Raw genomic sequence first — 23,879 nt, forward strand, 5'->3', positions numbered from 1 at the left:
TTCACCATTTGACTTTTTCCTATCAAGTATATTTCATTCACACACTGGGTTACTTCAACTGCATAATACTGTAAACTCGCTAGCTATGCTGGTTTTTGACAGATGCTCAGTCCAGTTGATTTGATCACACCCAGTAAATTAGCTAGCTGCTAAACTGATCATTTCCCCACAACAACATGCATTAATATGACATAATTTAGCTGACAAATGTTTACAAGAAGGTCTATATTATCTTGTCAGTTTCATCTGACTACTCAAATACTAATGGATGGTCTATATAACACTGTCCGGCGTTGAACCGGGCAGATGCACGCACGTTTTCGGACGAAATCTCAAATCAAACAGTAATCGGCCCCGCTCTGTCATATTGTCAACAAGGCAGCATGGCGCATCATCCAGAAAAATACAGCATCTCTTTTCCATGAAATAAATGTTTGAATTTTCTAAATAGTTTACATTGGGAAGGCAGATAAAGCGTTTTCATCCAAAGCAATCACTTGTGCATGTGAAAAATCTGAATCGTATTTATCACTCCACGTGCTTATTCACGTGACTTTTGTTTTGAGTCTTCGCGGTCGGTCAGAGCTGGGCACCTGGCTCACACCCGTGAGGCAGCCCGGTTCCTAAACCAACACAATCACTTTTCTCCCGAATCAAACTCCTCACACTGGGGTAATCCGTGCCAAATAAACGAACCCCCTCAAGTACTCAGTTGTGACGTTTTCGAAACAGCATCTATGCAGTACATGCAAATGTTAGCTAGCTAACTGGGCTAAATGCTATGAAGTCTGATATATATAGCTAAATGCTAAATCTACCTTCTCTCCGGAATTGTACTCCACCATTTCATTTAAAAGTAAGAATGTCTTATTTATACAAGGCCTTTTTGCCGATCCTGCTGTTATTCCTGTTTAGCTGTCAACGAGATGGAGATTATCAAAGGCAGAAATACATATATATTTTTTTTATAGCTAAACCACACCCAACGTGAACAAATGAGTCATAGAGGGCAAAACAAGCAAGGAGGTGGGCGAGCTAGCGATATCCTATTGGCCCGTTCTAGCACATATCTGCATATTCTCATTAGGGAACGCATACTCTGTGAAGTAGTGCAATAACTAAATTCGCCTTTGCACTCCTTCTGAACAACGCTATTTTTTACAACTTTGGCAAAGGGTAAAGTGTACAAAACTTAGTCCACTCTGTTCATAACATAGTGTAGTTTTGGGAACAGAAAACTGTATTAAGATCAAATGTTCAATCGAGAAAATGTGCAGAATGTCGGCCAAAATCCATCTCATTCCATCGTCTCCCATTGCCGGCACTGGGCTTCTCACTACCATATTTGGGTAACGTCAAGCGGATGCTTCACATTTATACATCTGGTGAAATATCTGTCATCTGTGACAGACTCAGCGAGGCAAGATACACCCACCACTGCAAGTGAGAGCAGTAGATTATTTCCTGCCTCCTTGCGGAGGGAGGTATTAGGAATTTATGGTAGTAAGTGGAAGAAGTGGACTGTTCATAACCACTAATAAAGGATCAGATATTGTTTTGTAATTCAGTGTTTTATGTAATTCTGTAATTTTATCCTCGTAGCAGCTAAGGTTAGATCTGGGGTACGGTACCAAAACTTGACTCTAGGACTCAAGGACAACACACACACAAAGAAACACACACAGAAAGAAAGAAAGAGAGAGAGCCGCGCAGGAAGACATCTAAACAGCTTCTTTGCCACTGCAGCACGACTTATTGAGTCAATAGGAAATTATTTGCCTATATTCAGTATCACGGTATATTGCCACTGGAGAAATAATAGTCTACTAAATCGGGTTCGTAGACAGACTGCAGAGTAGCTGCCCCAGCTGTTTCCCCGAAAATGTGACCACGCCCCCCTTACACACGAGAGCACTGGGCTGCTATGCGGAGCAGGGCAGTTGACACTACAGCTGTGATCAGAGAGACGCGCAAAGAGATGGACTAACTGCACAAGCTCCCCCATAGCATCCACTCTCAGGAGTCACCAAGCCACCACTTACTGGAGTGCTGCTTTCAGGTATGATGGCTTTTCTGTTACAATCTTAAGAGAAACATTGTAATTTTATGTTGGTGGTTCTATTTGTGTGAAACATGAACTGCGGTGAATGTCCCATAATGATTATGAAAGGGAGATTCCCGACGAGGAGGTAACAAGCGACAAGAGACCAGTAAGCCATTCCCATAGCGAATAACCATTATCATAAGCTAATTCTTAAAACTCATAGGCTACATGCTGTTTTTGCAAAATTGCGCTAGACTTTAATCATTTATTTTGTATTGTTGCATAACCTTCTAAATAATTGTATTATGGACAAATAATTCAATAGAGTAATTATAAAATAAAACGTTTCTCTTCAGGTGAGGTCTCAACTACCATACAGCTGCATGTAAAGTTAGCAGCGTTTGTTTGTACAGGTGCAATGCAGCAAAAGGCAGTTTGTGCTCTCCATCCAGTCGCACTAGAAACTGGTTCGAAGATGTTCAATTTATCTGACAGTTTTTGTTGTCTAGACAGAGCTGTTAACTATAGGCTAGTTATAAAAAATATTATTTCAATGGGCTATTATTAGGATACTGTGAAACAATTTACACATTTTGCATGTACTAACTTAATAATTAGTAGGCTATGGCCACAGAGACAAATGTTGGATTTAATGCAATAGCATGAACTGAACTCATCAAAATGTTTCATATTCACTTAGCACGTCTTAAACTAATGTTGCTTCAAAGTTACAGGCATATGGAAGCACATTCCTGCCACCAAAATGTTTTTAAAACATTAATACTATCAAAACATTTCGAGATAAGTAAGTCAACATTTTGCAGAAATGTATGTAAACATTTCGAGACATTTTGAGATAGTACCATTATATGGTGTTCTTTGCAAGTTTTCATTTTTTCACATTTACATATTGGTCATTTAGTGGGCCCATTTGCCCTTAGCAACTTACAAGGTTGATTAAACAAATCACATATCACAGTCATAGCAAGTAAAACGTTTCTGTTACCATTACTGAAAATGTTGTTGTAGTTAAGGATACATTGGTCTTCCAAAAAATTGGAATTATAACAAGATATATCACAAGATATCTTTGACTATTTCTGGATAGTATCAATACAATACTGAACTATTTAAGGTAACTTGATACCAGAGCAATGAAACACAGTACAATACAGTAAAAATGACTATTAAAATCCAAGAAAATTGTTTCTATAGTATTTTACTGTAATTACAAGGGATTAAAGGAAGCAGGTTGGCTGTAGGCAATTGCATATTACAGCATATTAATGAATACTAGATTGTCTTAAAGGTAATGAACAGTCAACATCATGTTTTTGATGAAATTGGAGGATATTTGGATGAAATCAGACCAAAGTATGATACAAATTCAAAGTTTCAAGATAGTAGAACAGGATAGGATATGTTTCTTCATTTGTAGCATTATGTGGTGATTTCGATTTATCCATGTTGCAGACATCGGCACAACAGGGCCACTGGCAAATGTGTGGCAAGCTGGCACATGGCCCAACACTTTTGATTTGGTTTGATAAAAAATATTGACACACAAGCATTGAAAATAGGGACAAAGTACATTTGTTTAGACTGATTTGCGTCTGATTTGCCTCATGCACAATTAATCTGTGCATCAGTCTGATCAACCGTAGACTACTGATAACAACCACAGCTGCAGGTAGCCTAGAGAAGCTTATGCACTCTGATCCCGTCTGGACAGGGGAAACGAAGGGCTAAACTAATTTATTTATAGCCTAAAATAGGCCTATTTATTTGTGTTAGGAGACAATGTGAATGTAATCAAATTTGGTTTATATTCAAACTTGGAGTAGCTAGGCTACCTAGACCTTATCAATGCAAAATGATTGACTGGAATTAATCAATACAATAGTGATGGCATGCTGTGTGAGAAAGTTTTGAATTACAAATGCTAAGGCCTACACAGTACAACCCTGCATAAAGTTCTATTGTTGAAGTGCAGTTGAAGAGGAATTACATTTACTCTCACGGGTGGGCAAAAATACCTATCTCAAAGCCACGCCACCAATATGCCATGCCTGCAGAGTCAACCCAGCATAAAACTGAATAAAAACTAAACTGATGGTTAAATTAACCGAAGTTTGGGTAATCTAAATGTGTGGCCTATTAGGGGTGTGGCTTATATAAAATGTATAACAATACTATGATAACGAAGTGGTAACTAGGCCAACATTGGGATATGTATTTAAGGAACTGTTCCTAGGCCGACATGGTAAATAAGAATTTGTTCTTAATTGACCTGCCTAGTTAAATAAAGGTTAAATAAATAAAATAACTAATACACTTGTATAAACTTTATTAAAGCTACAAAAGAGTCAGTGCTAACCTGAATGACAATTCTCTCATAGATGGCCAAAAAATAACTATTTGAAAGCCAAGCCCCTAACAAGCTACGCCTCCATTCTCCTGATCTGACCTGGTGGATCATAGCTCAATAACCAAGCATCAAGAACCCAACTTAAAGAACTGGCTAGGTCAAAATAACCCAACTTGTGTTCTGTTCAATATTTACCCAAATTGGGTTGTTTTTTAGAGTGTGGAACTGCAGCACAGGCTGTTCGGAGCTGTTACGGAGTGTTCTAGCATGTTCTGGACTGGAGTAATGCTATGTTGGACTCTGCTATGTTGTACTGCACTTACTACACCAAGTTAGTGGTGAAATGCTGCATAGAGCTGTGCCTGTGATGTGCTATGTAGTTGTGTCATGCTGGGTTTCCCTCCCTCCCACTCACTGGCTTTGATCCCCATTCCCCCTCTGAAGTGTGTACGTCTCGCCGCTACGCCGCTGCCTTTTGGTATGCAGTGTGGAGCCCCATATCGTGGGCTCAAAAGACTTGTGGCATCCCCATTCAATTACAGTGCCTACTCCACCCATGCTCTACCAAGGTTGTGTTTTAGGTTATTGTCTCCCAGTGTCTGGTGGAAAGCAGACTGAACCAGGTTTTCCTCTGGGATTTTGCCTGTGCTTAGCTCATTTATTTTTTATCCTGAAAAATTCCCCGGTCCTTAATGATTACAAGCATACCCATAACATGATGCAGCCACCACTATGCTTGTAAATGTGGAAAGTGTTACTCAGTAATGCGTTTTATTGAATTTGCCCCAAACATAACAATTTGTATTCAGGACAATTGCTTTGCCATATTGTTAGCAGTACTACTTTAGTGCCTTGTTGCAAGCTGGATGCATGTTTTGAAATATTAGTATTCTGTACAGGCATCCTTCTTTTTACTCTGTCAGTTAGGAGTAACTAAACATTTGTGGATCCATCCTCAGTTTTATCCTATCGCAGCCATTAAACTCTGTAACTGTTATAAAGTCACCATTGAGCTAATGGTGAAATCCCTGAGAGATTTCCTTCCTCTACGGCAACTGAGTTAGGAAGGACACATATATCTTTGTAGTGACTGTGTCACGGTTGTCGTCGGTTAAGGAGGACCAAAACGCAACAGGAATGTTGATGCTCATCTTGTGTATTTATTTACAAACTAAGTGAACACCAAAACGAAACGAACTTACGAACAACGAAACAGTCTTGAAAGGCACACTCAGCAAAACAAGAAACAATCTCCTAAAAATACACAGACAAACACAACCAACTAATATAGGACTTCCAATCAAAGGCAACACCACACAGCTGCCTTCAATTGGAAGTCCACCCCAATTAACCAAACATAGACATACAACCAGCTAGATCAACATAGAAATACGTAAACAAGGAACAGTGCCCAAAACCCCCGGAATAGTTAAATCAAATGCCCTTTTAGAAAAAACACCACCCCGAACCACATAAACCAAATACCCTCCGCCACGTCCTGACCAAACTACAATAACAATTAACCCTTATACTGGCCAGGACGTGACAGTACCCCCCCCCCCCCCCCCCTCTAAAGGTGCTAACCCCGGAAGCACCTCAAAAATAACAACCCCCCCCCCCCCCAAAAAAAGAAAAAAAAGAAAATCCCCCTAACTAAAGGGAGGGAAGGGAGGGTGGCTGCCGTCAATGACGGCACTGTGCTACACCCCCCCCCTCCCCAACCCACCTATATCTGGAGGTGGCTCTGGTTCTGGCAGTTCCGGGTAGACGGGCCACTCGGGCAGACCCGGAAGACAGTCGGGCCACTCGGGCAGACCCGGAAGACAGTCGGGCCACTCTGGCAGACCCGGAAGACAGTCGGGCCACTCTGGCAGACCCGGAAGACAGTCGGGCCACTCTGGCAGACCCGGAAGACAGTCGGGCCACTCTGGCAGACCCGGAAGACAGTCGGGCCACTCTGGCAGACCCGGAAGACAGTCGGGGCAGTCTGGCATCGCCGGGCAGTCTGGCATCGCCGGGCAGTCTGGCCACTCTGGCATCGCCGGGCAGTCTGGCCACTCTGGCAGCTCCTGACTAGTGGGTGGCTCTGGCGATTCCTCACTGACGGGCGGCTCTGGCGACTCTTGACTGACGGGCAGTTCTGGCGACTCTTGACTGACAGGCAGTTCTGGCGACTCTTGACTGACGGGCAGTTCTGGCGACTCTTGACTGACGGGCAGTTCTGGCGACTCTTGACTGACGGGCAGTTCTGGCGACTCTTGACTGACGGCAGCTCTGGCGACGTCGGACTGGGATGACTCACTTGAAGCCTGGTGCGTGGTGCTGGTACTGGACGTACCAGACTGGGAACACGCACCTCCAGGCTAGTGCGGGGAGCGGGAACAGGACGAGTCGGACTGGGCTGACGCACTTCCGGGTCCGCACGAGAGACAGGAGCTGGAAACCCAGGGCTATGGAGGCGCACAGGCGGTCTTGATCTTACCTCCTGCACAACCCGTCCTGGCTGGATGGAACTAGTAGCCCTGTACGAGCGGGGTGCTTGTACAGGGCGGACTGGGCTGTGCAGGGGCCTGATGGTAGCCGTGCGTAGAGCGGGAGTTGGGTAGCCTGGTCCTCAGAGGCGTACCGGCGACCAGATGCGCTGCGCAGGCATCCTCCTACCAGGCTGGATGCCCGCTCTAGCACGGCACCTGCGAGGGGCTGGAATAACGCGCACCGGACTGTGCGTGCGTATGGGTGAGAGTGCGCTCTTCAGTGAAACATGGCGCCCTCCACCTCATACGCTCCTCCATATAACCACGGGTAGCTGGCTTCCGGCTCTTCCTAGGCCTAGCCAAACTACCCGTGTGCCCCCCCAAAAAAAATTATTGGGGGTGCCTCTCGTGCTTCTCCCTCAGCGCGTCCAAGGCCTCGTACCTCCGCCTCTCTGCCTTGGCTGCCTCAATTTCCTTCCGTGGGCGACGGTACTCCCCAGCCTGGTGCCAAGGTCCAGCCCCGTCCAGAACTTCCTCCCAGGTCCATCTCTCCCGCCAGTCCAACTCGAAATCCCTTTTCCTCTGCTGCTTGGTCCTTAGTTGGTGGGAGATTCTGTCACGGTTGTCGTCGGTTATTAAGGAGGACCAAAACGCAGCAGGAATGTTGATGCTCATCTTGTGTATTTATTTACAAACTAAGTGAACACCAAAACAACAAAACGAAACGAACTTACGAACAACGAAACAGTCTTGAAAGGCACACTCAGCAAAACAAGAAACAATCTCCCAGAAATACACAGACAAACACACCCAACTAATATAGGACTTCCAATCAAAGGCAACACCACACAGCTGCCTTCAATTGGAAGTCCACCCCAATTAACCAAACATAGACATACAACCAGCTAGATCAACATAGAAATACGTAAACAAGGAACAGTGCCCAAAAATCCCGGAATAGTTAAATCAAATGCCCTTTTAGAAAAAACACCACCCCGAACCACATAAACCAAATACCCTCTGCCACGCCCTGACCAAACTACAATAACAATTAACCCTTATACTGGCCAGGACGTGACAGACTGGGTGTATTGATACATCATCCGAAGTGTAATTAATAACTTCACCATGCTCAAAATGTTCAATGTCGGCTTTTTTTACCCATCTACAAATAGGTGGCTTCTTTGCGAGGCATTGGAAAACCTCCCTGGTCTTTGTGGTTGAATCTGTGTTTGAAATTCACTGCTCGGCTTACAGGTAATTGTATGTGTGGTGTACAGAGATGAGGTAGTCATTCAAAAATGATGTTAAACACTATTATTGCACACAGAGTCCATGCAATTTATTATGTGACTTGAAAGCACAGTTACTCCTGAACTAATTTAGGCTTGCCATAATAAAGTGGTTGAAAACTTATTGACAAGACAGTTCAGCTTTTAATTTTTTATTAATTTGTAAAATATTCAACAACAAAAAACAACATAATTCCACTTTGACGTTATGGAGTATTGTGTGTAGGCCAGTGACAAAACATCTCAGTCTCAATTTAACACAACAAAATGTGGAAAAGGTCAAGGAGTGTGAATACTTTCTGAAGGCACTGTATATGAGAGTAAGGTTTGCTTTTATACTTACAAGACCATAATCCTTGATTGAGCAAGCTGTTTTGTCTTGTAGTAAAGTGATGCCTGCCTGTATTTTCTTAATCCTTTATTTTAGCAATAAATGTAATTGAGAAAAAAATACATTTCATAACATATTTCTTTGGTCAGTAAGTGCCCAACATAACAACAGGTGGTGGTGTGTTGGACACAGTCACTCATATCTAGAGCTCTATAGAGCCTGTCTAAAATTCTGATTTCTGTAACCGTTAGCTTACCTGTTTAATATTGACATAAGCTCAGAAACACTTGTTTTGCAAACATGGTCCTGTTTTATCAATTTCTGTGCTGATCAATGGGCAGTTCATTACCTCTGTCAAGGGAGTTTGTAGCTTAAAGTTGTGGGTATTTGTATTTTTTTTGCAATAAAGATGGTTACGCTTCAATAACACACATTTACAATAGGCCTATATCTAAAAATACATAGAGCTTAATGCTATATATACAGTGGGGGGAAAAAGTATTTGATCCCCTGCTGATTTTGTACGTTTGCCCACTGACAAAGAAAGGATCAGTCTATAATTTTAATGGTAGGTTTATTTGAACAGTGAGAGACAGAATAACAACAAAACAAAAATATCGAGAAAAACGCATGTAAAAAATGTTATAAATTGATTTGCATTTTAATGAGGGAAATAAGTATTTGACCCCCTCTCAATCAGAAAGATTTCTGTCTCCCAGGTGTCTTTTATACAGGTAACGAGCTGAGATTAGGAGCACACTCTTAAAGGGAGTGCTCATAACCGCAGCTTGTTACCTGTATAAAAGACACCTGTCCGCAGAAGCAATCAATCAATCAGATTCCAAACTCTCCACCATGGCCAAGTCCAAAGAGCTCTCCAAGGATGTCAGGGACAAGATTGTAGACCTACACAAGGCTGGAATGGGCTACACGACCATCGCCAAGCAGCTTGGTGAGAAGGTGACAACAGTTGGTGCGATTATTCGCAAATGGAAGAAACACAAAAGAACTGTCAATATCCCTCGGCCTGCGGCTCCATGCAAGATCTCACCTCGTGGAGTTGCAATGATCATGAGAACGATGAGGAATCAGCCCAGAACTACACGGGAGGATCTTGTCAATGATCTCAAGGCAGCTGGGACCATAGTCACCAAGAAAACAATTGGTAACACACTACGCCGTGAAGGACTGAAATCCTGCAGCGCCCGCAAGGTCCCCCTGCTCAAGAATACATATACATGCCCGTCTGAAGTTTGCCAATGAACATCTGAATGATTCAGAGGACAACTGGTGAAAGTGCTGTGGTCAGATGAGACCAAAATGGAGCTCTTTGGCATCAACTCAACTCGCCGTGTTTGGAGGAGGAGGAATGCTGCCTATGACCCCAAGAACACCATCTCCACCATCAAACATGGAGGTGGAAACATTATGCTTTGGGGGTGTTTTTCTGCTAAGGGGACAGGACAACTTCACCGCAACATTTGACGGGGCCATGTACTGTCAAAACTTGGGTGAGAACCTCCTTCCCTCAGCCAGGGCATTGAAAATGGGTCGTGGATGGGTATTCTAGCATGCCAATGACCCAAAACACACGGCCAAGGCAACAAAGGAGTGGCTCAAGAAGAAGCACATTAAGGTCCTGGAGTGGCCTAGCCAGTCTCTAGACCTTAATCCCATAGAAAATCTGTGGAGGGAGCTGAAGGTTCGAGTTGCCAAACGTCAGCCTCAAAACCTTAATGACTTGGAGAAGATCTGCAAAGAGGAGTGGGACAAAATCCCTCCTGAGATGTGTGCAAACCTGGTGGCCAACTACAAGAAACGTCTGACCTCTGTGATTGCCAACAAGGGTTTTGCCACCAAGTACTAAGTGATGTTTTGCAGAGGGGTCAAATACTTATTTCCCTCATTAAAATGCAAATCAATTTATAACATTTTTGACATGCGTTTTTCTGGATTTTTGTTGTTATTCTGTCTCTCACTGTTCATATAAACCTACCATTAAAATTATAGACTGATCATTTCTTTGTATGTGGGCAAACGTACAAAATCAGCAGGGGATCAAATACTTTTTTCCCCCACTGTATAGACACTACATGGCCAAAAGTATGTGGACACATGCTCGTCGAACATCTCATTCCAAAATCATGGACATGAATATGGAGTTGGTCCCCCTTTACTGCTATAACAGCTTACACTCTTCTGGGAAGGCTTTCTACTAGATGTTGGAACATTTCTGCGGGGACTTGCTTCCATTCAGCCACAAGAGCATTAGGAGGTTAGACACTGATGTTGGGCGATTCGGCCTTGCTCGCTGTCGGCGTTCCAATTGTGGTTGAGGTCAGGGCTCTCTGCAGGCCAGTCTAGTTCAGGAAAGGGCCTTCCCCAAACTGTTGACACAAAGTTGTTAGCACAGAATCGTCTAGAATGCTGGAACGTTAAGATTTCCCTTCACTGGAACTAAGGGGCCTAGCCTGAACCATGAAAACAGCCCCAGATCATTATTCCTCCTCCACCAAACTGTACAGTTGGCACTATGCATTCAAGCAGGTAGCAGGTAGCGTTCTCCTGGCATCTGCCAAACCCAGATTGCCAGATGGTTAAGCGTGATTCATCACTCCAGATAACGCGTTTTCACTGCTCCAGAGTCCAATGGCTTCGAGCTTTAGACCACTCCAGCTGACGCTTGGCATTGCACATGATCTTAGGCTTGTGTGCGGCTGCTCGGCTATGGAAACCAATTTCATGAAGCTCCCAACGAACATTTCTTGTGCTGACGTTGCTTCCAGAGGCAGCTACACGGAACCCAAACCGTCTGCACGCGTGCGCCATCGTGCAACATCGTGTATACATTTATTTTGTCCCCCTACACCAAACGCGATCACGACACGCAGGTTAAAATATCAAAACACACTCTGAACCAATGACATTAATTTGGGGACAGGTCGAAAAGCATTAAACATGTATGGCAATTTAGCTAGTTAGCTTGCACTTGCTAGCTAATTTGTCCTATTTAGCTAGCTTGCTGTTGCTAGCTAATTTGTCCTGGGATATAAACATTGAGTTGTTATTTTACCTGAAATGCACAAGGTCCTCTAATCCGACAATTAATCCACACATAAAACGGTCAACCGAATCGTTTCTAGTCATCTCTCCTCCTTCCAGGCTTTTTCATCTTTGAACTTATATGGTGATTGGCATCTACACTTTCATAGTATTACCATGACAACCGGCAAAACAGTTCATCTTTCAATCACCAACGTGGGTATAACCAATGAGGAGATGGCACGTGGGTACCTGCTTCTATGAACCAATGAGGAGATGGGAGAGGCAGGACTTGCAGCGTGATCTGCGTCAGAAATAGGAATGGCTTCTATTTTAGCCCTTGGCAACGCAGACACTCGTTGGCGCGCGCGAGCAGTGTGGGTGCAATAATTGAATAACATAGATTCCTAAATTTATTTTGCAACGCTCGTGCACGCAATGCGAGCGGTGTAGTCAGGGTATTAGGAACTCGGTAGTGAGTTTTGCAACCGAAGGACAGACAATTTTTACTGCTATGCACTTCAGCAATCGGCGGTCTCCTTCTGTGAGCTTGTGTGGCCTACAACTTTGTGGCTGAGCCGTTGTGGCTCCTAGACGTTTCCACTTCACAATAACAGCACTTACAGTTCACCGGGGAAGCTCTAGCATGGCAGAAATTTGACGAACTGACTTGTTGGAAATGTGGCATGCTATGAAGGTGCCACGTTTAAAATCAGTGAGGTCTATGGAAATTGCATGGCTGTGTGCTGGATTTTATACACCTGTCTCGATTTTGTGGCTGAAATTGCTGAATCCACTAATTTGAAGTGTAATATACAGTGCATTCGGAAAGTATTCAGGCCCCTTCACTTTTTACACATTTTGTTACATTACAGCCTTATTCTAAAATGTATTAAATAAAACAATTTCCTCATCCATCTACAAACAATACCCCATAATGACAAAGCAAAAACAGCATGGCTACCACAGCATTCTGCAGCGATACGCCATCCCATCTGGTTTGCGCTTAGTGGGACTATCATTTGTTTTTCAACAGGACAATGACCCAACACACCTCCAGGCTGTGTAAGGGCTATTTGACCAAGAAGAAGAGGGATGGAGTACTGCATCAGATGACCTGGCCTCCACAATCACCCGACCTCAACCCAATTGAGATGGTTTGGGATGAGTTGGACCGCAGAGTGAAGGAAAAGCAGCCAACAAATTCTCAGCATATGTGTGAACTCCTTCAAGAGTGTTGGAAAAGCATCTCAAATATAAAATATATTTTGATTTGTTTAACACTTTTTTGGTTACTACATGATTCCATATGTGTTATGTCATAGTTTTGATGTATGCACTATTATTAAAACCCTTGAATGAGTAGCTGTGTCCAAACCTTTGACTGGTACTGTATATATATTATTTAAATAGAAGGACACTGTAAAGTCCATTATTCCTCAGAAGAGTATGAATTAGGCTGTTGGAGAAGGTTTTATTCCTAAGCAACCTGCATACATATTGTTTGAAGTAAAATAGACCAACATAGCTACTCTAGTATTTCAAAGCTGTTTGCTAGAAAACCTTGGTAGATCGTGGGTGGAGTAGGCATTGTGGTACTTGTGAATTTCCTTTATTTTCTGGCTTCAGACCAATGCCTACTTATCACTTTAAACATCTTTTTTTGTTTTTAATTCCCATGTTTCTTTTACAGAGGAAGGTGATTATACAACATTTCCACACGCTAAAGTGGTCTTTCAAAAAAACAACATTTGCTCTTCAAATTATGTTTTGTCCACATTATTTATTTTCCAGGGCCACTTTGGCACTCAACAAACTGTATGGGGCCACAAACAAACAAGAAACCGCTCACCCAGAGGCAGTGTTTCTGGTGAGCGGAGACTTTATCGCGGGGAGACTTAAAACTGTCCTACTTCACTTCTACCAACACGTCTCCTGCACCGCTAGGGGCGCTAAAACTCTAGACCAAACTCTAGAAACACATACAAGGCACCCCCTCGTCCTCCCTTCAGCAAATCTGACCATGACTCCGTTCTCCTGCTACCTGTTTACAGACAAAAGCTCAAACAGGAAGTACCAGTGATGCGCTCAATACGGAAGTGGTCAGATGAAGCAGACGCGAGGCTACAAGACTGTTTTGCTAGTACAGACTCGGATATGTTCCAGGATTCATTCAATAGCACTGAGGAATTAACCACAACAGTCACAGGCTTCATCAATATGTGCATAGACGATGTTGTCCCCACAGTTACAATAAGAACACATCCAAACCAAAAACCTTGGATTACAGGCAATATCTGCGCTGGGCTAAAGGCTAGAGCTACCGCTTACAATGAATGGGACATGGACATGGACGTATACAGAAAGCCCGCTACGACCTTCGACGAGACATCAAACATGCAAAATTACAATATAGGAAGAAGGTGGAATTCTATTACGCCGGCTCCGACACTCATCGGATGTGGCAGGGCTTGCAGACGATAAAGGATTACAAAAGAGAAACCCAGCCATGAGTTGCCCAGCGATCCAGAACTCCCAAACGAGCTAAATGCCTTTCATGCTCGCTTCGAGGAATATGACACTGTGTCTTGCAAGGAATCCCCGGTTTTACGGGATGACTCTGTGATCTCGCTTTGCGTGGCCGTTTAAACAGGTTAACAATCACAAGGTTGCCGGGCCAGACGGAATACCAGGGCGCGTTCACAAAGCATGCGCAGACCAGCTGGCAAGTGTCTTCACAGATATTTTCAATCTATCCTTGTCCCAGTCTGTAATCCCAATATGTTTCAAGCTGACCATCATTGGTAACCTCCCTAAATGACTATCGCCCTATAGCACTTACATCTGTAATTATGAAGTGCTATGAAAGGCTAGTCATGACACACATCAACACCATCATCCCAGACACCCTATAGACCAGGGCTCTCCAGTCCTGTTCCTGGAGAGCTACCATCCTGTAGGTTTTCATTCCAACTCAAAACTAGCGCAGCTGATTCAAATAATATGTTGGTTTATAAGATGTATCAAGTTAGTTACAATTGGGGTTGAAGTGAAACCCTACTGGAGGGTAGCGCTCCAGGAACAGTGTTGGAGAGCCCTGCCCTAGACCCACTCTGCCCCAACAGAACTACATATGACACAATCTCAATTGCACTTCACACTGCCCTCTCCCACCTGGACAAGAGGGGAAATAGCTATGTGAGAATTCTGTGTATAGACTACAGCTCAGCGTTCAACACCATAGTCCCCTTCAAGCTAGGGACCCTAGGACTGAACCCCTCCCTCTGCAACTGGATCCTGGACTTCCTGACGGGCCAGTCCCAGGTGGTGAGTGTAGGCAACAAAACCTAGGCCATGCTGACCCTTAACATGGGGGCCACTCAGGGGTGTGTGCTTAGTCCCCTCCTGTACTCCCTGTTCACCCCCATCTGCTTAGCCTCGCATGACTCCAACACAAGCACTACAGAGGGTGGTGCTCCCAGCCATCCAGGAACTCTATATCAGGGGGTTGTCAGATGAAGGCCAGAAAAATGGCCAAATACTCCACCCAAGCAAGCCATTCCTGTTCATTTGTTCTGTTCTATACTTATCATGTCTTAAGGACTAACATGGAAATGTATTTAGTGTCAATGACGCTGATAGATGTGTAGGAGATTCCTAAATGTGTATGTAAAACCCATTGTTGGGCAATAATAATGTAGTGTATCTTATTATAATAAATCATCTTAATATTATAGGTCATTTTATTTGGTTCCAAAAATTATTTAAAGACAATGTGTCAAGTAAATTAAAATGCAATCATTAATAAAACATTCTAAATAATAAAACATTCAAACAATAAGAAATCAATTCAAATTAGGCAAACGAAATGGTCATCTAATGTCACGACTTCTGTCGAAGTCGGCTCCCCTCCTAGTTCGGGCGGCATTCGGCGGTCGACGTCACCGGCCTTCTAGCCATCGCCGCTCCATTTTTCATTGTTCCATTTGTTTTGTCTTGTTCCCCGCACACCTGGTTTACATTCCCTAATCACACTGCATATATATATATATTCCTCTGTTCCCCCCATGTCTTTGTGTGGAATTGTTTTTGTTTTGTGTTTGTTGTATCGCGCCAGTCTGGTTTTTCACCCTGGGCATTGCCTGTACCCTATTTGGGGAATTATTGGTGAACCTTATTGTTATATTATTGACGGTATTTTGCGCTTGTCACTTTTGCCGGTTGGCTTGAGTTGTAGCTGTTTGCACCCGTCTGTTTGTTGCTCTTGGCTAATAAAGTCGCCTGATCACCTATTCTCTGCTCTCCTGCACTTGACTCGAATGACCAGCAGCGAAAACCCTGACATCTAATCAGTGGTGATTTTAGCATGCCAATCTTGGTGGGGAAAACAAGCACATTTTTTTTTTAGATGCATGCCAGCGAAGCCACTACACAACTCTAAACAATACATTAAATGCACTATAACTGTGACAAACAGTGCCCACAAACGTTTAGGGTCTACATAAAGTTATCCCGAGAGTGGAGCTTATGGCTGACTTGCTTAAATAAATATGGTTTCTATTTACTCCTTGTTGATTTGTGTAACTGGATAAGAACCGCTTTTCTCCTTCAATAATAATGAACGTCGACATGAGTTTTAGGTAGGTAGGCCTATTCGCTCAGCAATTTCGAAATGGACAGCGACAGAAATTCAGATAGATGTTACTTCAGATAAATTAAGCAAGATGTTGAGGCCTTTACTCTTCTTTAAGTCACCACAGAGAGAGCGAAAAAGACCAAGACTTAGCGGTTAGCCTACCGTTCAAAGTATTTTATTCGGCCTATGTGGTCTAAAAAAGGACAAACAATCACGAGGATCCACTTTTATAGACAATATACACACGCACTGACCCACAACCCTCGAAATATGAACTGGAATTAGATGGGTCTATTACTGAACATTTTGTTGAACAAAAATATTTGAACAGGAAGAGACTGTCACTGGCAAACATGGTTACGAGGAGGGGATACTACAATATAATGTTGTTGGGTCTGTAACTTATCACCCTCCTTGTGGAGAAAAGCACCCTAGCTAATTATAACACACAAAGTAAGAAAAACAATTAAATGCATCATTCTGACATTGCCTAAAATTATTAGTAAGATACTGATGAAATAGACCTTTATAAGCAATATACCAATGCAGATGTACAAACTATGGCATATATGACGATAAGCGGTTAAGAGGCAAGCCGTAATTTTGATTAAGACATGAGCGAGCTGAGACAGATGTAGCCTATATGCCGCCTATTTGTTCAGCACTTTTGAAATTGACAGCGACATAATTCAGAACATGGGCCGTTCCTACAGTATTCTCCCTGTACACGAAGTCAGAACCGTAGGGTAAATAATGAGGACACATAAGCAGACAATGAAAGCAATTACAATATTCGATCATTACATTTCTCTAAAACAGGCTATAGACTACATGTGCAGATAATGAAAGCTCTTACAATGGGGGCAGGTAAGCAGGCAATGAAAGCTGTTACAATATTTGATGATGACATTTCCCTAAAACAGGCTATAGGCTACATGCGCACCACCAACTCAGAACAGTAGGATAAGTTCTAAGAGGGAAAGGGACCACATTCTTAGGGTGAGACACATAGGCTAATAACTGCTTACTACACAACATACACTTAGTATTACTTTCTTAGCTACAGTATACATATCTCCCTGGCATATTACATCACTTATGCAGCAGAATACTAAACATATTTATGGACTCACCATTGTTGTGCTGTGCTCACTTGAACAGGAAGTTGGCACGGTGGTCCTTGTGGGCAAACTTCTGTTACTTTGTCATCCAAGTCTGGCATTCTCTGGATGAAGGCCAATGCATTTAACCTTTTCTGGCCCATGGAATTGCGTGTGAAGGTTTTTATCCTTTTAAGGGTGGAAAAGTTTCTCTCTGACTCAGTGGGTTGTCATTGGAGTGGTGATGATTATTTTAAGAAGAGAAACCGTCTCAGAAAAGGCCTCCTGCAGGTATTTGGTATTTGGTATTTTATTAGGATCCCCATTAGCTGTTGCAAAAGCAGCAGCTACTCTTCCTGGGGTCCACACAAAACATGAAACATAATAATACAGAATGACATAATACAGAACATCATTAGACAAGAACAGCTCAAGGACAGAACTACATACATTTTTATCTACATACACGTAGCCTACATATCAATGCATACACACAAACTATCTAGGTCAAATAGGGGAGAGTTTTTTTAAACCAGGTTTGCTGTTTATTTGAGCAGTATAAGATGGAAGGAAGTTCTATGCAATAAGGGCTCTATATGATACTGTACATTTTCTTGAATTTGTTTTAGATTTAGGGACTATGAAAAGACCCCTGGTGGCATGTCTGGTGGGATAAGTGTGTGTGTCAGAGCTGTGTGTAAGTTGACTATGCAAACAATTTGGGATTTTCAACACATGAATGTTTCTTATAAAAAGAAGTGATGCAGTCAGTCTCTCCTCAACTCTTAGCCAAGAGAGACTAGCATGCATAGTATTTATATCAGGTTGTTCTCGTAGCGTGATTTCAATAAAGAAAGTGTGGTCTTTCTAGTGTCCAGCTAAGGCTACAGGTAGAGAGTGGACAGCTCCGTTTTCAACTTCTCCTGGTTGCCCACAGGCCATAGCTTGGTAGCACACTGGAGTTCTGCAGTCGGAAAGGAATGTATACTGCTCAAAAAAATAAAGGGAACACTTAAACAACACATCCTAGATCTGAATGAAAGAAATCATCTTATTAAATACTTTTTTTTTTACATAGTTGAATGTGCTGACAACAAAATCACACAAAAATAATCAATGGAAATCCAATTTATCAACCCATGGAGGTCTGGATTTGGAGTCACACTCAAAATTAAAGTGGAAAACCACACTACAGGCTGATCCAACTTTGATGTAATGTCCTTAAAACAAGTCAAAATGAGGTTCAGTAGTGAGTGTGGCCTCCACGTGCCTGTATGACCTCCCTACAACGCCTGGGCATGCTCCTGATGAGGTGGCGGATGGTCTCCTGAGGGATCTCCTCCCAGACCTGGACTAAAGCATCCGCCAACTTCTGGACAGTCTGTGGTGCAACGTGGCGTTGGTGGATGGAGCGAGACATGATGTCCCAGATGTGCTCAATTGGATTCAGGTCTGGGGAACGGGCGGGCCAGTCCATAGCATCAATGCCTTCCTCTTGCAGGAACTGCTGACACACTCCAGCCACATGAGGTCTAGTATTGTCTTGCATTAGGAGGAACCCAGGGCCAACCGCACCAGCATATGGTCTCACAAGGGGTCTGAGGATCTCATCTCGGTACCTAATGGCAATCAGGCTACCTCTGGCGAGCACATGGAGGGCTGTGCGGCCCCCCAAAGAAATGCCACCCCACACCATGACTGACCCACCGCCAAACTGGTCATGCTGGAGGATGTTGCAGGCAGCAGAACGTTCTCCACGGCGTCTCCAGACTCTGTCACGTCTGTCACGTGCTCAGTGTGAACCTGCTTTCATCTGTGAAGAGCACAGGGCGCCAGTGGCGAATTTGCCAATCTTGGTGTTCTCTGGCAAATGCCAAACGTCCTGCACGGTGTTGGGCTGTAAGCACAACCCCCACCTGTGGACGTCGGGCCCTCATACCACCCTCATGGAGTCTGTTTCTGACCGTTTGAGCAGACACATGCACATTTGTGGCCTGCTTGAGGTCATTTTGCAGGGCTCTGGCAGTGCTTCTCCTGCTCCTCCTTGCACAAAGGCGGAGGTAGCGGTCCTGCTGCTGGGTTGTTGCCCTCCTACGGCCTCCTCCACGTCTCCTGATGTACTGGCCTGTCTCCTGGTAGCGCCTCCATGCTCTGGACACTACGCTGACAGACACAGCAAACCTTCTTGCCACAGCTCGCATTGATGTGCCATCCTGGATGAGCTGCACTACCTGAGCCACTTGTGTGGGTTGTAGACTCCGTCTCATGCTACCACTAGAGTGAAAGCACCGCCAGCATTCAAAAGTGACCAAAACATCAGCCAGGAAGCATAGGAACTGAGAAGTGGTCTGTGGTCCCCACCTGCAGAACCACTCCTTTATTGGGGGTGTCTTGCTAATTGCCTATAATTTCCACCTGTTGTCTATTCCATTTGCACAACAGCATGTGAAATGTATTGTCAATCAGTGTTGCTTCCTAAGTGGACAGTTTGATTTCACAGAAGTGTGATTGACTTGGAGTTACATTGCATTGTTTAAGTGTTCCCTTTATTTTTTTGAGCAGTGTATATACTGGGAGAAAAATGAGCTGTCCACCAACTTTTCTATAGTTAAGTGGTCATTTTCAGAAAACCTTTCTTGCACATGATCAGCGATTGTGTCACATGCCTCCTTCATCACGAGTGCAGTGTTACGTTTTCTCCGCCTTGGTTCAGTGGCATCAACATGTCCATTGGCCATTGCAATAGTTTGCTCGCAAATGTTTTGAATGTTCACCTTGAAGTTGTTGATTGCTCTGGCAATTCCTACTGCATCAATGGTTCGATTCTGCATTATGTTGTACAAAACATCCACCTCTGGATTGACCAAGAAAAAGAACTCGAGCAGTTGCAGAAATGTAGGATCCTTGAGTTTCATGGACTGGCCATAAGCCTCGCTGATGGTGATCCCATCCAGGCTGCGTGCAGATGTCCTCCATGCACTGTGTCTTACAGTCCTCCCACACAGCATTGACGGTTCTGCTTTTGAAGTTCCATCATGTACCCCGTGGCCTGGGGACCCGTCTATTCGTTGATTCCGCAAGAGCGGAGAGTCTTTTGGGTGAGCCTGTGAAAAAGGTGGAAAAGGAGGATAGGTCTGCAAAAAACACTTTAAGCATGCTCACTCTCCCAGCACAAAGTTTCTGGTGTTAGATTCTGTCGGTGTACATAACAGTGCACCAATTGCGCGTTTGGGTAAGTCTCCTTCAGTAGCTTTTGGACACCACCTACATTACCACTCATCACCGCTGCCCCGTTGTAGGTTTGGGTAACCAGCTTCTCCTTGACATTCAGTGGCGCTAGGACTTGTTTGATAGTGTTGGAGAGGCCAACACCAGTTTTGTCCTTCACCTCTACAAACTCCAAAAACCTGTAATACACACTGTTGTCTGGTAACATGTAGTGCAGCACTATTACCATCTGTGATTTGCAGGAGACATCAGTGGTCTCGTCTACCTATACAGACGCAAAAGGAGTCTCAGACACCTCCTTAACTATAGCTTCTCTGTACACTTAACTATAGCCTTCCCTGTAGCTCAGTTGGTAGAGCATGGTGTTTGCAACACCAGGGTTGTGGGTTTGATTCCCATGGGGGGCCAGCACAGAAAAAAAAATGTATGAAATGTATGCATTCACTACTGTAAGTTGCTCTGGATAAGAGCCTCTGCTAAATGACTAAAATGTAAATGTAAAATGTACACTTCATACATACAATCCAAAAGTTTGTTTTGGATCGTGCTTGATGTACCCTTAAAAATTGGTTGGTTGTCATAATGCTTTTGTAGCCTGTAATCTCCTTCACACATGGTCTCAAAACTACACCTGAAAACGCCTGGGTTCAAGGAGTCAGCCGACTCGTTATGGCCCCTCAGTGCTGTCTCACAATTGCCACACAATTTAATGCATGCTATAATTCTGTCAAGCACGTACCTATTCTCCTCCGTTTGTTGGTTGTGAAGGTTGATGACTTCAACTGGTCCATCATTCAATGGACTTCAGGAAACAGCAGAGGGAGAACACTCCTATCCACATCGACGGGACCTTAGTGAAGAAGGTGGAAAGCTTCAAGTTCCTTAGCGTACACATCACTGACGATCTGACATAGTCCACCCACACAGACAGTTTGGTGAAGAATGCGCAACCTCAGGAGGCTGAATAAATTTGGCTTGGCCCCTAAAACCCTCACAAACCTTTACAGATGCAAAATTGAGAGCATCCTGTCGGGCTGTATCACCGCCTGGTACAGCAACTGCACCGCACGCAACCGCAGGGCTCTCCAGAGGGTGGTGCGGTCTGCCCAACGCATCACCGGGGGCAAACTACCTGCCCTCCAGGACACCTACATCACCCGATGTCACAGGAAGGCCAAAAAGATAATCAAGGAGGTCATCCACCCGAGCCACAGCCTGTTCACACGCTATCATCCAGAAGGCGAGGTCAGTACAGGTACATCAAAGCTGGGACCAAGAGACTGAAAAATAGCTTCTATCTCAAGCCCATCAGACTGTTAAATAGCCACCAGCCGGCTTCCACACAGTTACGCAACCCTGCACCTTAGAGGCTGCTGCCCTATATACATAGACTTCGAATCACTGGCCACTTTAATAATGGAACACTAGTCACTTTAATAATGTTTACATATTTTGCATTACTCATCTCATATGTATATACTATTATATACTATTCTATTCTACTGTATTTCAGTCAATGCCACACGTACATTGCTAAATCGAATATTTATATTTATATATTTCTTAATTGCATTATTTTACTTTTAGATTTGTGTGTATTGTTGTGAATTGTTAGATACTGCTGCACTGTGGGAGCTAGGAACACAAGCATTTCGCTACACCCGCAATAACATCTGCTAAATATGTGTATGTGACCAATAACATTTGATTTCATTTCATTTCATTTGATAAACCAATAAACATTTACGCTCACCTCTGGACTACAGATGACAGATTTCGGGAACCCAGCTGATCCAGAAAGCAATTTCCAGTCACACAGTGACCTCTTCACTCCTTGTCATGACTCAGAGAGGAAAGATTGAAACAATACAGCCTTAACTAAGAACATTCTCCTTTCAACAGACCGATTCACTGGCCTCCCTGGGGAAATGGGAGATTACATTATTATTTCTGTGTTCATTACATTGATCTCTCTGTGCCAATGTTCTCCTGCTGGCATGCAGCCACTGGACAGGAGGTGTGCTTAATCTGTCTCTGTCGCTTAGCATAGTCAGGCCCCTAATTAACTAGATGGATTATCATCACCCAGAGCTGATTGGATGGTCAATGCTTTGAGAACAGCAGAAGAGTTGGACGACAGGTGGAGAAGGTGGATGAGAAGAAGAGGTAGAAGGGAGGAAGAGAGGGCTTCTCAGGACAGGTGTTGATTTCAGTGTTACTTGTGTAGCATTTTGAACAAAGACTGTCACAGTGTTGTCGTGACTTGACTTTAACATTAATCTGAAGACTGTTTCATCGAATTAACTAACTATGTTTAATTGTTACCCGACTAACTTTATCATGTAACAATTAACTCATTAGGATCTGGGGCACCACGAGAGAGGATATTTAAAGAGTTACCATCTCCCAAATTAAACTCTAAAACCTATCACATCTATAAACTGTAAACTTATTAATCATAACCTCGTATAATATCATCATTCTGAACAGTCGTAACCACCTTGTATCTGAAAAAACCCGAGCCATACTTATGATTCAGTACTACACAAATTGGTTTGATTATTTATTTACTAGCTAATTAAATGGGAACACAGGATAAACATACACACTCTGCACCGGTTATTGACTAGAGACGTAATACACTGAAAACAGGTCCCTAGCGGAATGACAACAACATTGATGCTTGTTAAAGAAGAGATAGAGAGGGACAGAGACATTTAACATTAGTACATTGAGAAACTACTCTCACCTACAGTAACCAGAAACTTTGCACATGAACTGCCGCCCGCTTTGAGTAAGAAATAATTTATGTAGTTACGTGAAATGCCTGGGTTCGGCGGGGATCTCTCGGTGAACAGGGCAGCCTTGGAAAGAGGGTTGGGCCTTTTTGTGGCACGCTTGTAAGGCTCTGATTGTCCGAAATGGTTCCAAGAAGTCTTCTACTGTTGTCCGGTATCCGGTGACTTGTCGTGGAGTCCTGAACAGAACTACAGAGTTGACTTTCCTTCCATTCACTCTTGAAGAGGCTTCTTTGAAGATAGGCTAGCCAGCCGTATCGATGGTTTGAGGAGAGTAAGAGGATGGTCCTACTTAAATTCGCTTTCATGGATACTTTACTGTGGACAGCTAATCAGCAGTACCAGTGATTGTCCGGGAGGTGAGTTTATCGTCTCCACCTCATGTTGAGATTCAAAGTTCAAATCACTTTAAACATGCAGCTACAGCTTCATGCTTTTCTTGTCTGATGTGTTTTTTTCTTAATCCATCATTTATTTAGTTTGCTCAAAAGGGGCAGTTCCGGCAGGCTGGCATGCACCCTGACCTCACTCCGGGCGGTAACTACTCATTGTGCAAAGTTAGGTAA

At 43.5% G+C, this 23,879-nt stretch overlaps 1 protein-coding gene across 1 annotated transcript in view; it reads left to right on the plus strand.

Moving 5' to 3' along the window:
• Positions 1-1,783: 1,783 nt before the first annotated feature.
• Positions 1,784-23,879, plus strand: part of LOC106582138 (synaptotagmin-like protein 5) — a 70,054-nt gene continuing 47,958 nt past the window's right edge. Inside the window, exon 1 of the mRNA XM_014164908.3 lies at positions 1,784-2,059. The gene's annotated coding sequence lies outside the window, so the exon portion shown is untranslated. The remainder of the gene's footprint in view (positions 2,060-23,879) is intronic.

This window comes from Salmo salar, chromosome 21, assembly GCF_965601325.2.
Source record: "Salmo salar chromosome 21, fSalSal1, whole genome shotgun sequence".
Lineage (NCBI taxonomy): Eukaryota > Metazoa > Chordata > Actinopteri > Salmoniformes > Salmonidae > Salmo > Salmo salar.